The sequence below is a fragment of the Rhinolophus ferrumequinum genome, chromosome 3 (assembly GCF_004115265.2).
Source record: "Rhinolophus ferrumequinum isolate MPI-CBG mRhiFer1 chromosome 3, mRhiFer1_v1.p, whole genome shotgun sequence".
NCBI lineage: Eukaryota > Metazoa > Chordata > Mammalia > Chiroptera > Rhinolophidae > Rhinolophus > Rhinolophus ferrumequinum.
The window spans coordinates 35,901-50,026 of record NC_046286.1 but is presented as its reverse complement, the minus strand read 5'-3'; the positions used below and the strand labels follow the sequence as shown (position 1 = coordinate 50,026).

At 39.3% G+C, this 14,126-nt stretch overlaps 1 protein-coding gene across 3 annotated transcripts in view; it reads left to right on the top strand.

The window, feature by feature from the left end:
- Positions 1–12,458, top strand: part of ZSCAN23 (zinc finger and SCAN domain containing 23) — a 28,868-nt gene extending 16,410 nt beyond the window's left edge. The window contains exons 4-5 of one of the 3 annotated variants that reach the window (XR_004421833.1): positions 6,333–6,444; positions 11,498–12,458. The gene's annotated coding sequence lies outside the window, so the exon portion shown is untranslated. Of the gene's footprint in view, positions 1–6,332; positions 6,693–11,497 lie in introns of those variants that run through there. The other 2 variants (XM_033095228.1, XM_033095234.1) reach the window with 2 other exon arrangements.
- Positions 12,459–14,126: the final 1,668 nt, after the last annotated feature.

The window sequence follows — 14,126 nt, the reverse complement described above, 5'->3', positions numbered from 1 at the left end:
TATATATTGCTTTGGGTAGTATGGACATTTTAGCTATATTAATTCTTCCTATCCATGAGCGTGGTATATATTTCCATTTATTTTCATCTTTAATTTCTCTCTTTAACATCTTATAATTTTCTGAGTACAGGTCTTCTACTGCCTTGGTTAAATTTATTCCTAAGCTTTTTTTTTTTTTTTATGCAGTTGTAAATGGGATGGTTTTATTAATTTCTTTTTCTGATAGTTTGTTATTGGAGTATAAAAATGCAATCAATTTCTAAATACTATATCCTGCTATTTTACTAAATTCATTTATCAGTTCTAATAGTTTTTTGATGGAATCTTTGGGGTTCTCCATATATATTATCATGTCATCTGCAAATAATGACAATATTAATTCCTCCTTTCCAATTTGGATGCCTTTTACTTCTTTTTCTTGTCTGATTGCTGTGGCTAGAACTTCCAGTGCTATGTTGAATAAAAGTGGTGAGAGTGGGCATCCTTGTCTTGTTCCTGATCTTAAGGAGAATGCTTTTAGCTTTTCCCCATTGAGTATTCTGTTAGCTGTGTGTTTGGCATACGAGGTCTGACAATTAAGTTTGCGAACTTGTTGCAACGCTGTTGCTAAACTTTTTTGATATCAGATGGATTATTCATTATGAATTTGTACCAAGTTTACTGTCTAGAAGTGCTGAAAAGGCTGTGTGAAAAAGTTAGATGACCTGAACTTTTCTTGAACAATTAATTCGTGGCTCTTCCATCATGACAATGCACCAGCTCACACGTCACTGTCTGTGAGGGAGTTTTTAGCCAGTAAACAAATAACTGTATTGGAACACCCTCCCTACTCACCTGGTCTGGCTCCCAATGACTTCTTTCTTTACTCGAAGATAAAGGAAATATTGAAAAGAAGACATTTTGATGACATTCAGGACATGAAGGTTAATATGATGACATGTTCGATGGTCATTCCAGAAAGAGAATTCCAAAATTGCTTTGAAGGGTGGACTAGGCACTGGTGTTGGTGCATAGCTTCCCAAGGTGAGTACTTTGAAGGTGACTGTAGTGATATTCAGCAATGAGGTGTGTAGCACTTTTTCTAGGATGAGTTCACAAACTTAATTGTCCGACCTCATATATGGCCTTTATTATGTTGAGATATATTCCTTCTATTGCCAGTTTGCTGAGAGTTTTTATCATAAACGTATGCTGGATTTTGTCAAATGCTTTTTCTGCATCTATTGATACAACCATATGCTCTTTATTTTTCATTTTGTGTGTGTGTGTGTGTGTGTGTGTGTGTGTGTGTTTAATTAAAGTTTATTGGGGTGACAATTGTTAGTAAAGTTACATAGATTTCAGGTGTACAATCTGTATTACATCATCTATAAATCCCATTGTGTGTTCACCACCCAGAGTCAGTTCTCCTCCCATCACGTTAATTGATTTGTGAATATTGAACCAACCTTGCATACCATGAATGAATCCCACTTGATCGTGGTGTATGATCTTTTTAATGTATTGTGAATTCAGTTTGGTAATATTGTGTTGAGGATTTCTGCATCTATGTTCATTAGGAATATCAGCTTATAGTGTTCTTTTTTTCTGTAATGCCTTTGTCTGGTTTTGGAATCAGGGTTATTGTTGTCTCATAAAATGAGCTTGAGAGCTTTCCCTCCTCCTGCATTTTTTTTGGAATCGTTTGAGGAGAATAGGTGTTAATTCTTTTTTGAATGTTTGGTAAAATTCACCTGTGAAGCCATCTGGTCCAGGATTTTTATTTGTTGGGAGCTTGTTGATTACTGATTTAATTTTGTTGGTAATAATCAGTCTATTCAGATTTTCTGTTTCTTCTTGATTTAGCCTTGGAAGATTGTGTGCTTCTAGGAATTTATCCATTTCTTTCAGATTGTCCAAATTGTTGGTGTATATTTGCTCATAATATTTTCTTAAAATTGTAATATTTTCACAAAATTGTGGTGTCAATTGTCGCTTCTTCTCTTTCATTTCTGATTTTATTTATATGCATTCTCTCTCTTTTTTTCTTGATGAGTCTTGTTAAAAGTTTTTCAATTTTGTTTATCTTTTCAAAAAATCAGCTCTTGGTTTCATTGATTTTTTTGGTCTCTATTTCATTTATATCTACTCTAATCTTTATTATTTCCTTCCTTGTACTCATTTGGGGCTTTGTATGCTGTTCTTTTTCCAGTTCACTTAGGTGTAAAGATAGATTGTTGATTTGAGATTGTTTGTTTCTTTAGGTAGGCCTGCATTGCTATGAATTTCCCTCTTAGTACTGCTTTCACTGTGTCCCATAGATTTTGGGTCGTTGTGTTTTCATTTTTTGTTTGTCTCAAAGTATCTTTTGATTTCTTCCTGGGTCTCATTGTTGACCCATTCATTATTTAATAGTATGTTTTTTAGCTACATGTGTTTGTCTGTTTTTCAGTTTTTTTCTTGTAATTGATTTCTAGTTTTATAGCACTGTGGTCAGAGAAGATGATTGATACATGCTTTCAATCTTCTTAAATTTATTGAGACTTGTTTTGTGGCCTGACATGTGGTCTATCTTGGACAATATTCCATATTCACTTGAAAAGAATGTATACTCTGCTGCTGTGGAGGGAAATGCCCTAAAAATACCAATTAAAACAATCTGATCGAGTGTGTCATTTAAGGCTGCTGTTTCCGTGTTGATTTCCTGTCTGGAGGATCTGTCCATTAGTGGGGTATTAAAGTCTCCTACTACAATTGTGTTACTGTTGATCTCTGCATTTATGTCTGTCAATATTTGTTTTATATATTTAGGTGCTCCTATGTTGGGTGCAGAGATGTTTACTAGGTTTATGTCCTCTTGTTGGATTGACCCATTTATCATTATGTAATGTCATTCTTTGTCTCTTATTATAGTCTTCATTTTAAAGTCTATTTTGTCTGATATAAATATTGCCACCTCAGCTTTTTTCTCATTTCCATTTGACTGAAATATCTTTTTTCATCCCTTTACTTTCAGCCTGTGTGTCTTTTAGTGTGAGGTGGATTTCTTGTACACAGCATATGTATGGGTCTTTTTTTCTTATCCACTCAGCAACCCTATGTCTTTTGATTTTAGCATTTAATCCATTTACATTTAAAGTGATTATTGATAGGTGCATAATTATTGGCATTTTATTATCCATATTTTTGATCTTTGTTAGTGTGTTTTTTTGTTTTCTGCTTTACTCTGCTTAAAGAAGTCCTTTTAACATTTCTTGTAATACTAACTTAGTGGTAATTAATTCCTTTAGTTTTTTCTTATCTGGGAAGCTCTTTATCTCTCCTTCTATTTTAAATGATAGCCTTGCTGGGTAGAGCAGTCTTGCTTGTAGGCCCTTGTTTTTCATCTCTTTGAATATTTCCTGCCACTCCCTTCTGGCCTACAAAGTGTCTGTTGAAAAATCAGCTGATAGTCTTATTGGAGCTCCCTTGTGAATAACTAGTTGTCTTTCTCTTGCTGCTTTTAGGATTCTCTCTTTGTCCCGAACCTTTGCCATTTTAATTATGACGTGTCTTGGGGTGGGCTTGTTTGGGTTCATCTTTGGAACTTTCTGTACTTCCTGGTTTTGTATGTCTATTTCCTTCACCAGGTTAGGGAAGTTTTCAGTCAATTCTTCAAATAGGTTCTCAGTCCCTTGCTCCCTCTTTTCTTTTAGTACTCCTATGATGTGAATGTTGTTATACTTATGTTGTCCTACAGGTGCCTTATATTATCTTCATTGTTTTTTATTCTTTTTGTTGTTGTTGTTGTTGTTCCAATTGGGTGTATTCTACTATCTTGTCTTCTAAATCACTGATTCAGTCCTCTGCTTCATCTTGCCTGCTGGTGATTCCTTCTAGTGTATTCTTCATTTCAGTTATTGTTTTCTTTAGTTTTGACTGGTTCTTTTTTATGGTTTCTATGTCCTTTATGCTTGCTATCTCTGTTGAAATTCTCACTAAGTTCCTTAAGCATTCTTGCAATCAGTGTTTTAAACTTTGTCTTTGGTAGATTGGGTTGCCTCCATTTTATTTAGTTCTATTTCTGGAGGTTTCTCCTGTTCTTTTATTTGGGACATGTGTTTTTTGTTTCCTCATTCTGCCTACTGCTCTGTGTTTTCTTCTATGTATTAGGTAGATCTCCTATGTCTCTCAGTCTTTGCTGGGTGGCCTTATGTAGTATGTGTCCTGTGTAGTCAAATTGCACAGTCTCCCTGATCTGTGACTGTTCCAGGAGTGTCCCTTGAGTGTGTTGTGTGTGTTCTCCTGTTGTAGTTGAGCCTTGATTGCTTTTGGTGTTTCAGTGGGTGGGATTAACTCCCAGGCTGACTAACTGTGAGAATTGGCTACACCCACAGTGTGGTAGCTGACCCCTCAGATGAGAATTTGCCCCTTGTGTTCTTGTGCCTGTTTAGACCCTACTTTGGGTGTGGCACTTGTGGGGCTAACCAGGGAGTGCTCTAGTGTGGTCTAAAGCTGGCCTCTGGGTGTGTTTTTTCTGGTATCTCTTGGGAGGGGCTCCCATGCAGGCCAATTTCAGCTTTGCCTGTTTCAAATCCATGGCTACCTGTTAGGAACCAAAAAGCTATATGTGGTTCCTGCCTGTGCTGGATCTGGAGGCATGTGGGGGTGTCCTCACTAACCAAGGCTGGCTGACCAATAGTGGGCCTGAGGCAGCTTAGCAAAAGGCCCAGTGCTCCCTAGGCCTTTTGCCAGCCTCCAGCTTCCTGTAAGGCCCAGCTGTTAAAAGAGCCTACTTAGGTGCACATGGCTGGCTGGTTGACCGGGTATTGAGAGAGCCCTTGGCAATGCAGCAGTAGCTGGGTGAGGTGGAGCTCAAGGGAGTCACAAGACATGGCTGGTCATTTTTACAAAGTTAGTGCAGATTCAGTTCTTACGCTAGTGCCTGGCCTGTGACCACTTTGTACAATGCCCTTAGACTACTGCAGGTAGCTACTGCTCTTCAATTTCTTGAGAGCTGCCCCCGAGTTGCTGTGGCACAGTTTTGGGGTCACTATCCACCACCAAAGTCTCCTTGGGCTGTCGCAGATTGTCTGCTGCTATAAAAGGCCTCTGCAGCTTGTGGGTCAGGGCCAGCCACCCAGGTGCCCAGAGTGCCCCTGGCAATGCAGCCCTTGGTGGGTGGGGTGGGGTTCCAGGGAGCTAAGGAGTGTGGTAGGTGTTTTCTACAAAGTCAGTGTAGTCTTGGCTCCTCCACTGGTGCTGAGCCTGCAACCACTCCACAAAATCTCCCCAAGAACACTGCTGCCACCCACTAACCATTTCAGGCCCGCAGGTTCCCGAGAGTTGCCTAAGAGATGCTGCAGTATAGGTCTTGGGTTACTGCCCACCAGCAGACATTTTCCAGGCCACCACAGGCCATCCTCCCACTTCAGATAGGCTTCTGAAGCCTGTGGGGTGGGACCAGCAGCCCAGCACTCAAGAGTTTCCCGGGAGATGTAGCACCAGCTGTGTGGGGGGTGGGGACCCAGAGTGTTACCAAGGTGGTGCACATGCATGGGTTCCATCAGACCAGTGTGGTCCCAGACTTGGCCCTTTAGGGGAGGGCTTAACACTGAAGAAATGGCACCCTCCTGTAGGCCACATGTGTGTTAGCCTTCACATAGGGACAACAATGGCTCCTATCCCTCCAGCTTCCTCCCCAAGGCCACACAACTCAGTTTCCCCCACATCTCCCTGGGCCTTCCGAGCTGCTGCCCCTCCACCAAGGGCCAGATGAATGCCCACAAGCAAGTAAGACCATGTGTAGGCTCTACAAGTGGGCATCTGGGTTTCTCTGGCTGCCTTCCACCCCACTGGGAAGAGCAGATGGAGACCTTGCTGATTTCACTGCCAGATGCCTTCGGAACTCCTCTTCCTAGCTTAGGACCTCTGAGCTGGAGAGCCCAGTGGGGCTCGACCCCTCCCTCTTCAGGGGGGACCTCTGCCTCCGAGGTGTCCCTCCCAGCATTCAACCATTATCTGTGGGCTTGGCGTCAGCCTGTTTTGCCTCTCTGCCCGTCCTACCAGTCTGATGTAGCCTCTTCTTTGTATCCTTAATTATAGGGGTTCTGTTCAGCTAGTGTTCAGATGATTTTTGAGGTTGATTGTTCTATAATTGATTTGTAATTTTGTTGTGATCGTGGGATGCAGTAGGTATATAGTGTTTACCTAATTCGCTATCTTGGACCTCTACCTCAATTATATTTTTATATACTAGCAATGAACACATGGATGCTAAAATTAATAATTCAGTACCATTTTTGTGACTCAGAAAAAGGAAGGTAATAAAATGTAAATTAACAAAACATGTATGGTACTTGTCTGCTGAACAGTACAAAATTCTGAAGAAAGAAAGCAAAGAGGATCTAAATAAGTGGAGAAGATACACTGTGTTCATGGATTTGAAGACTCAAAGATGTCACTTCTCCCAAAGTTGATATACAGGTACATTCCAATTCCTATAAAAATCTCAACAAGAATTTTTGTGAATATAAACAAGATTATTCTAAAATGTATATAGAAAGGCAAATGAACCAAAATAGCTAAAATAATTTTGAAAACCAAAAGTGTATAGAATCAGTCTACCTGACTTAAGAGTTATATATAATTATAGTAATTAAGAGATTAATTACTCCAGTAGTGCCGGAGGATGGACAGATATTAATGGAAAAGACTAGAGATACAAGAACTCATAGACATAGACAATAGTTTAGTGGTTACCAGAGGGTAAGGGGGGTGGGGGTGGGAGATGAGGGTAAGGGGGATCAAATATATGGTGATGGAAGGAGAACTGACTCTGGGTGGTGAACACACAGTGGGATTTATAGATGATGTAATGCAGAATTGTACACCTGAAATCTATGTAATTTTACTAACAATTGTCACCCCAATAAATTAAAAAAAAAAAGACTAGAGAACTGACAAATAGATCCACACAAATATTCCCTACTGATTTTTGTCAAAAGTGCAAAAGCAGTCCAATAGAGGAAAGATATCCTTTCAATAAATGGTGCTGAAGCAATTGGAAATCCATCCATAAAAAAGAAAAAACCTTGGTCTAAGTATCATACCTAATACAAAGTTAGCTCAAAATGATTCATATACTAAAATGTAAAGCTTAAAACTGTAAAACTTTTAGAACAAAGATAGGATTAAATCCTCAGGGTCTAGAGCCAAGGAGTTCTTAGACTTGACATCAAAAGCACAATCCATAAATGGAAAAATTGGTAAACTGGACCTCATGAAAATTTTTAAAAAGTGTTGCTCAGTGAAACAGCCTTTTAAGAGGATGAAGAGGGAAGCTACAAAATTGGAGAAATATTTGCCAACCATATATCAAATGACTAGTATCCAGAATATATAAAGAATATAAAGAATTCTCAAACCTCAACAGTATAAAGCAAGCAATCCAATGAGAACTTGGGAAAAGGACATGAAGAGACATTTCACTAAAGATATACTGATGGCAAATAAGCATATAAAATGATTTTAAACATTATTATCCATTAGGGAAATGCAAGTTAAAACCATAATAAAATACTACGACACAAGTATCAGAAAGACTAAAATAAAAAATAGTGACAACACCAAGTACTGGTGAGGATGTAGAAAAATAGAGTCACTCATATATTGCTGGTGGGAATGTAAAATGGTATAGCTATTATGGAAAGCATTTGGTAGTTTATTTAAAAACTAAGCCTGTAACTACCACATGACCCAGCAACTGCACTCCTAGGCATTTATCCTAGAGAAAGGGAGACATAAGTTCCCACACAAAACTGAACATTACTGTTTATAGCAGCTTCGTTTGCAATAGCCCCAAACTGGAAACAACTTTGATGTCCTTCAACAGATTAGTGGTCAAACAGTAATATATCCATATAAGGGAATACTACTCAGCAATAAAAAAGGAATAGACTGTTGATATATGGAACAAGCTTACTGATACTCCAGAGAAATATGTTGAGTGGAAAAAGCCAATCTGAAAGGTTACCCACTGTATGATTCCATTAATATAACATTCTTAAAGTGGCAAAATTATAGAAGTAGAGAACAGAGTCCTGGTTGCCAGTGTTCATGAGAAGATGGGGGTGATAGGGAAGTGGGTGTGTTTATAAAAGGGATTCTTGTAGGGATGGAAATGTTCTGTATCTTGAAATGTTCTATATCAATGTAAATATTCTGGTGACATTGTACTATAATTTGCGAGATGTTACTATTTGTGGAAACTTGGTAAAGAGTAAATGGGATCCCATTATTTCTTCCAATGTATGTGAATCTACAATTACATTAAAATAAAATTTAATTAAAAAACTATGGCATTTTGTGATATGAGAAAATTATATTGTATTCAAATTTTAGTGTTCAGAAATCAAATTGTGTTGGTACAAAAAAAAAAAGAGATCCTGACTAAGGAAACCTATCTTAAATTAGGTCAGTTGATTAGCAATCTTAATTTTATCTGCAACCTTAATTCCCTCTTGCCAAGTAACGTAATACAGTCACAGTTCTGGAGATTAGGAGTCGATATCTTTGGGGGAGGTCATTATTGTGCCTACCACAGGTAGTGCTGTAAATACCTGTCAATCACTCCATAGCAGCACATCAAGATATGTCTCTCTTTTTTTTATTTTTATATCTGCCTAATATTCTACTGGATAGATGTGCCACAGTTTATTCAGTCAGTCCTCTACTGATGGACATTTGGTTTGTTTGCAATTTTTAGCTTGAATACTTCAGTGAATAATCTTGTGCATATGTACTTTTGTACTTACATTAAGGAATTTTGCTACATACATTTTGTTACTTTTCCAAATAGGGGACGTACCATTTCATATTCCCATTGGGAATATATACGAGTTCCTCTTTCCTCATGAATACAGTGTATTGTCAAAGTTCTGGATTTTTGCCAATCTGATAAAATCACTGGTGGTAACTCGGTGTAGTTTTCAGTTTGTATGTTTATATTTTGAGGGAAGTTGAGCATCTTTACAGATGTTTGAGGGCTGCTACTATTTGTTATTCTGCCAACTGTCCTTTTGCCCATTTTCTCCATTGGGTTATTGGTTATTTTCTTTTTAGGAAATACTTTAGGAGCTCTTTATATATTAGGGATGCTAGCTGTTTGTCCGTGATATGTTGCAAATACTTTTCCAGTGTGTCATTTGTCTTTTGACTTTCTTTATGGTGTTTTTTGACAAGCATTACATTTATTTAGTCAGATTTATCAATATTTTTTATTGCTTTTGAAAATTGAGGCATAGATAGGTAAGGTTTCCTTGGTCTCAGGTATTAGAATTATTACTCATGTTTCTTGTAATACATGTATAGGTGCATTTTTTACACTTGATTTTGAATCCATTTGGAAGTTATCCTGATTGTGATGAGTGCTGGGAGATAATAATCCAATTTTATCTTTGACAAAGTAGCTATCAGTTGTCTCAATACAAGTTATTTGTAAGTTCTTCATTACCTCCTTGATTTGAGATGCCACTGTCATCATCTATTAAATATTCATATGTATCTGGGTCTATTTCAGGTCTATTCATGTACCAATATCACACTCTTGATTATAGAGGCTTTATAATACATTCTAATATCTGATTAGGCTGTTCCTCCCCATAGTTCTTTTTTAAGGTGTTTCATGGCTATCCTTATTTTCCCATATGAAATTTATAATCAAATTGTCTAATTGTAGAACAGTCTGTGTTGATACTTTTATTATAGAAGATTGACTTCTTCATTGAGTCTTTTTAGCCAAGAACAGCATATATCTTTCTCTTTAAATTTTACACTTGGCCTTTCAGAAGGTTTTTAAAAAGTTTTCCCCATACAGGTTTTGCATGTTTCTTAAACTTATTCCAAATTATTCTTTTTTCTTTTTTGGGTGTTGCTGTTGTAAATAGTCTCCATTTCCATTATATCTTGCAACTGGTTATCAATAGTTATTTGTATATATGAAGGCTATTGATTATAGTGTATTGATGTTACATCTTACTACCCTATTAAGTCACATTTTAGATGTGGTTTTCCAATTCAACTCTGTGGGTTTTCAGATGTATAATCATATCATCAGTGCATAGAAATGAATATGAAGAGAAACGCTGAGGGTGATAAAGCAGGCAGACAGAACCAGGTTAGCCTTGATAAGTGTGTGTTGAGGAGAAGTGTAGTTGTCTAGGGAAGGACCTTTCAGGAGACCATCCCTTTGAAGCATCTTAAACCTCAAAGGTGCAAAAATCCAAATAAAACTGAGGCGAAGCATGGGATCTTCCTATCTTCAGATCGGTTCGCTGAGCCTGGACCACGCATCAAGTCGGGGAAGTGGGGATAATAGCCAGGTAGAGAGGAGAAGAAAACCTTTCCGTGTAACCCCGAGCCTGAGAATACTCAGTGTTCCTCTCCGGCGGCGCGCGGGAAAACTAAGCAGAATTGAGAGCCCTGGCGGTCCCACTCCTAGAGCTGCGGGGGAAGTGCGCCACGCGCGGCTGGGCCAGCTGGGTCCCTGTGGGTGGCTCTCGTGGACAGATCTGGATTCTAAAGGGGATGGAGGCTTCAGTCCTTTGCCCCGAGGAGGGAGTCCTCTGCTAGCCACCTGGGGCGCGCGCGGGTGAGCGAGTCTCTACTCCGAAGGCGGCGGGCGGGCGGGCGATGTTATTACTGCGTTCTCGCGACCTGGACCCCTGGAACCCGGCCCAGGTCGGAGCGGGACAGCCTCTGGTCCTCCCCAGCCCAGGTGGGTCCGCGAGAATTTCCCTAACACAGAGCCATCCGCGCACCTCTTGGGGAGGGAGTCCGAGGCCCGGAGTTCAGGGCAGCGTCCCCGGACGCTGCGGACAGTCCTGGCTCCGCGCCCCATAGTTCGGGGCTTGCATAGGGCAGTGTACCCTTCTCCGGTTCCGTGCCTTGCGACTTTTCTGGACACTTCGGGGTCACAAACGCTGACAGAGCATCCTAGGGCCCCCTTTCCTGTGCTTGCCTTACTTTAGATTTAAAATCACAGAAGGTGAGGGTAGAAGAGGGACTTAAAGATCAACGTCTCTGTCCTTTTCACTATAAATGAAGACTGAGGAGCAGCGAGATCAAGTCCCTGAAGGAATACATTCATGTGACTTTGCTGCTTTTCATGGAAGACCATGGTTTTCACCAGACATCTGGGCATTTACAAACATTTTTAAAGCACCTAATGAAGAATGCCTCAAATTATTATTTATTTGCTCTAAATATTGGGCTTATTCCACTTAATTGTCCTTTATTCTAGAACTAAATGAATATATTTTCTAATAAGTCTCACTCTTCTTAAAGTCCTGAAACAATTTAGTATCTTTTAGTTGATCTTTCTCTTTAAATTAGTCTAGTCTTAAGTCTTTTTTTTTAACTGAAGTATTTCTCTGAGTATAATAAATTAACCTGGAGGCAGCTTTCAAAGTGCATCCTTAGAATTTGCAATTTTTGTTTATGGTGTAGTCTGTGTTAATAATGATGGCTTCTTTCTCAGGGCCACCCAGGAAGAAACTTTCCACAGAAAATCATGCTTGAAGCAGTGATAAAGCTTTCACACAGCTGTGATGTCATCTACTTGAGCTATCCAGACCCACAAGGACCAAAATGAACTTTTGGAAGTAAAGACGAGGGAGGAGGAGGAAGAGTATAAATATACCACCAGACAGGAATAGAACCTGCAAAAAAAACAAACCAAAACAAACAAACAAATGAAAAAATCCATAGCAGAGAGATCTTCTGACGGAAATTTAGGCAGTTCTGCTGCCAGGAAACATCTTCAGCCTGTGAGACTTTGTGCGAACTCTGGGAGCTCTGCCATTAGTGGCTGAGGCTAGAGCGGGTGCTGGGGCTGGTGCTGGAGCAGGTCCTGACCACCCTGCCTGAGGAGCTCCAGGCCTGGGTTCAGGAACAGCACCCAGAAAGTGGGGAAGAGGTGGTTACTGTGCTGGAGGATTTAGAGAAAGAACTGGGTGAGCCAGGATATCAGGTGAGAAAAAAGATGTAGTTTCTGTTTGAGAAAAGATGAATTTTTGATTTCTAGGCCAGAGTGAAGTAGAGAATTATTGCACAAATTATGTTCTTGACACTTTTAGTGCATCAGAAGGGGGGCTAAGTGTCATGGAAAATTGGTTAATGTGGTCCTAACTTATTTATACCTTTTCTGTGAAAGGATCATGTATTTCTGTACTAAGCTACAAAATTCCGTTCTATGACATGCTGCTCAGAACATTATGAACAGAAGACTTCTAGTACAGAGAGAAAATGTGAGAGAGATGATGGTAACAGGGCGGGCAGCAGCCTCTTAAAAGGGGCATCACTTCTGTTGCACAATCAAAATAATTAAGAAATAAGGTTTTGTCGATATGTACACTGCTCTGTCTCCAGTAAAAGATGAAAGATGGAAAAATCAAAGTCAGTCTCAGAGGAATAAGATGTAGGAACTGAATGGAAAGTTAAGAGGGAGGGGCAGGGCAGGGTATCCATGTTTTTTGAGTAGCAGAAAGCCCAGTTAGGTTAGAAAGATGAGTTGTGGGTAGAATACTTAAGAACAGACAATCTAGGAAATTGAATATCAACCTTGAGTTTAGATTTTATTCTTTAGAACAGGAGCCCCTAATCTTTTCTCTTTGAGTCCAAATGACCTTTGCTAACCCAAGATATAAAAGATAACCAAATTATGTAAGACCTTTTTGTTTTAACACTGATACAAAACAGTGGTTCTCAACCAATGGCAGTTTTGTGTTCCAGAGGACATTTGGCAATGCCTTGGAACATCCTGGTTTGTCACAGTGGTGGGGAGGTGCTACTGGCATCTAGTGGCTGAAGGGCAGGGATGCTGCAAAATACCTTGCAGTGCACAGGACAGCTCCACCACACAGTGATTTGATCAACATGTCAATAGGGCCAAAGCGAGGAAACCTTGGTATAAAGCATGTAAAACCGTGAAATAGTGAAAGAGGAAATGTAATCTAGCATTTGGGTACAAAGACTGAAGATGAGTATGTGGTGAAAAGATCTAAGTTTGAAATAGTCATGAAAGTGTGATCACAAAGGATGAAGCATGTCTTAGGTAAGAATTGATTGGAAATGATGACAGATTAGATGTATAAAGAAGGAAGAACAAAAGGAGAACTCTTTACTGAGCAGTGCTTTACATACGTGATGTCTAGGCTGAGCATGAGGGATTTCAAATTTGAAAGACTAACGCAATGGAGACACTCCTAATAGAGTTCAGCACTTTAGGAAAAGGTGAATTGGGGAAAAGTTCATTCATTCAGCACATATTTATTTTGAACATCTATTTTGATTCTGGACACTGGAAATGCAGAGTGAGCAAAGCATAGAAGATTGCTGCTCTCGTGTACATAGATTCTAGTCTACTGAAAGGAGGCAGCTGGTAAATAAAAAATATATGTCGTGTGGTAATAAATTATATTAAAAAACAATAAAGCAGAGAAAGAACTAGTAAATGAAATGGAGATTGATATTTTCAATAGACTGATCAGGGAAGGCTTCTCAGATAGGGTATCAGAGCAGAGATTGGAATTAAAACAGCATGCCATGCAGCCATCTAGAGATAAGAGCATTCAGGCAGAGGAACTAGTAAATCTTAAGGTAAAGTGTACTTGTCATGCTGGAGAGGCACTTGTCAAGGAGGAGGTGAAATCAAATAGTTATAAGGAGGTCAAGTCATGTAGGGGCTTGTAAGCCATTATATAAACCCTGGATTTTGCTCTGAGATAGAAAGTCATTGGGAAGTTTTAAACAAAAGAGAGGATTAATCTGACTTAAATTTTAGCATAATCAGTCTAGCTGCTATGTCTGGAAAGTTCTACATCTGGGCTGATGGTAGGGGAGGGACAGGGGTAAAAGTTAGAAGCAGGGAAACTAGTTTAGGAGGCTGTAGCTATGAACAGTAATTCAGGCAGGAGATATTGATGGCTTGGACTAGGATAGTAACAGTGGACGTGATGAGATGTGGTTGGATTTTGGATATATTTTGAAGGTAAAGCTTGACAGGATTTGTTTTTACGGAGGATGTGGGATACGAGAGTGACTTAAGGATTATGCCAAGGTTTTCAGTCTGGACATCAGGTAGAATGGATTTGTTGTTTACTGAGATG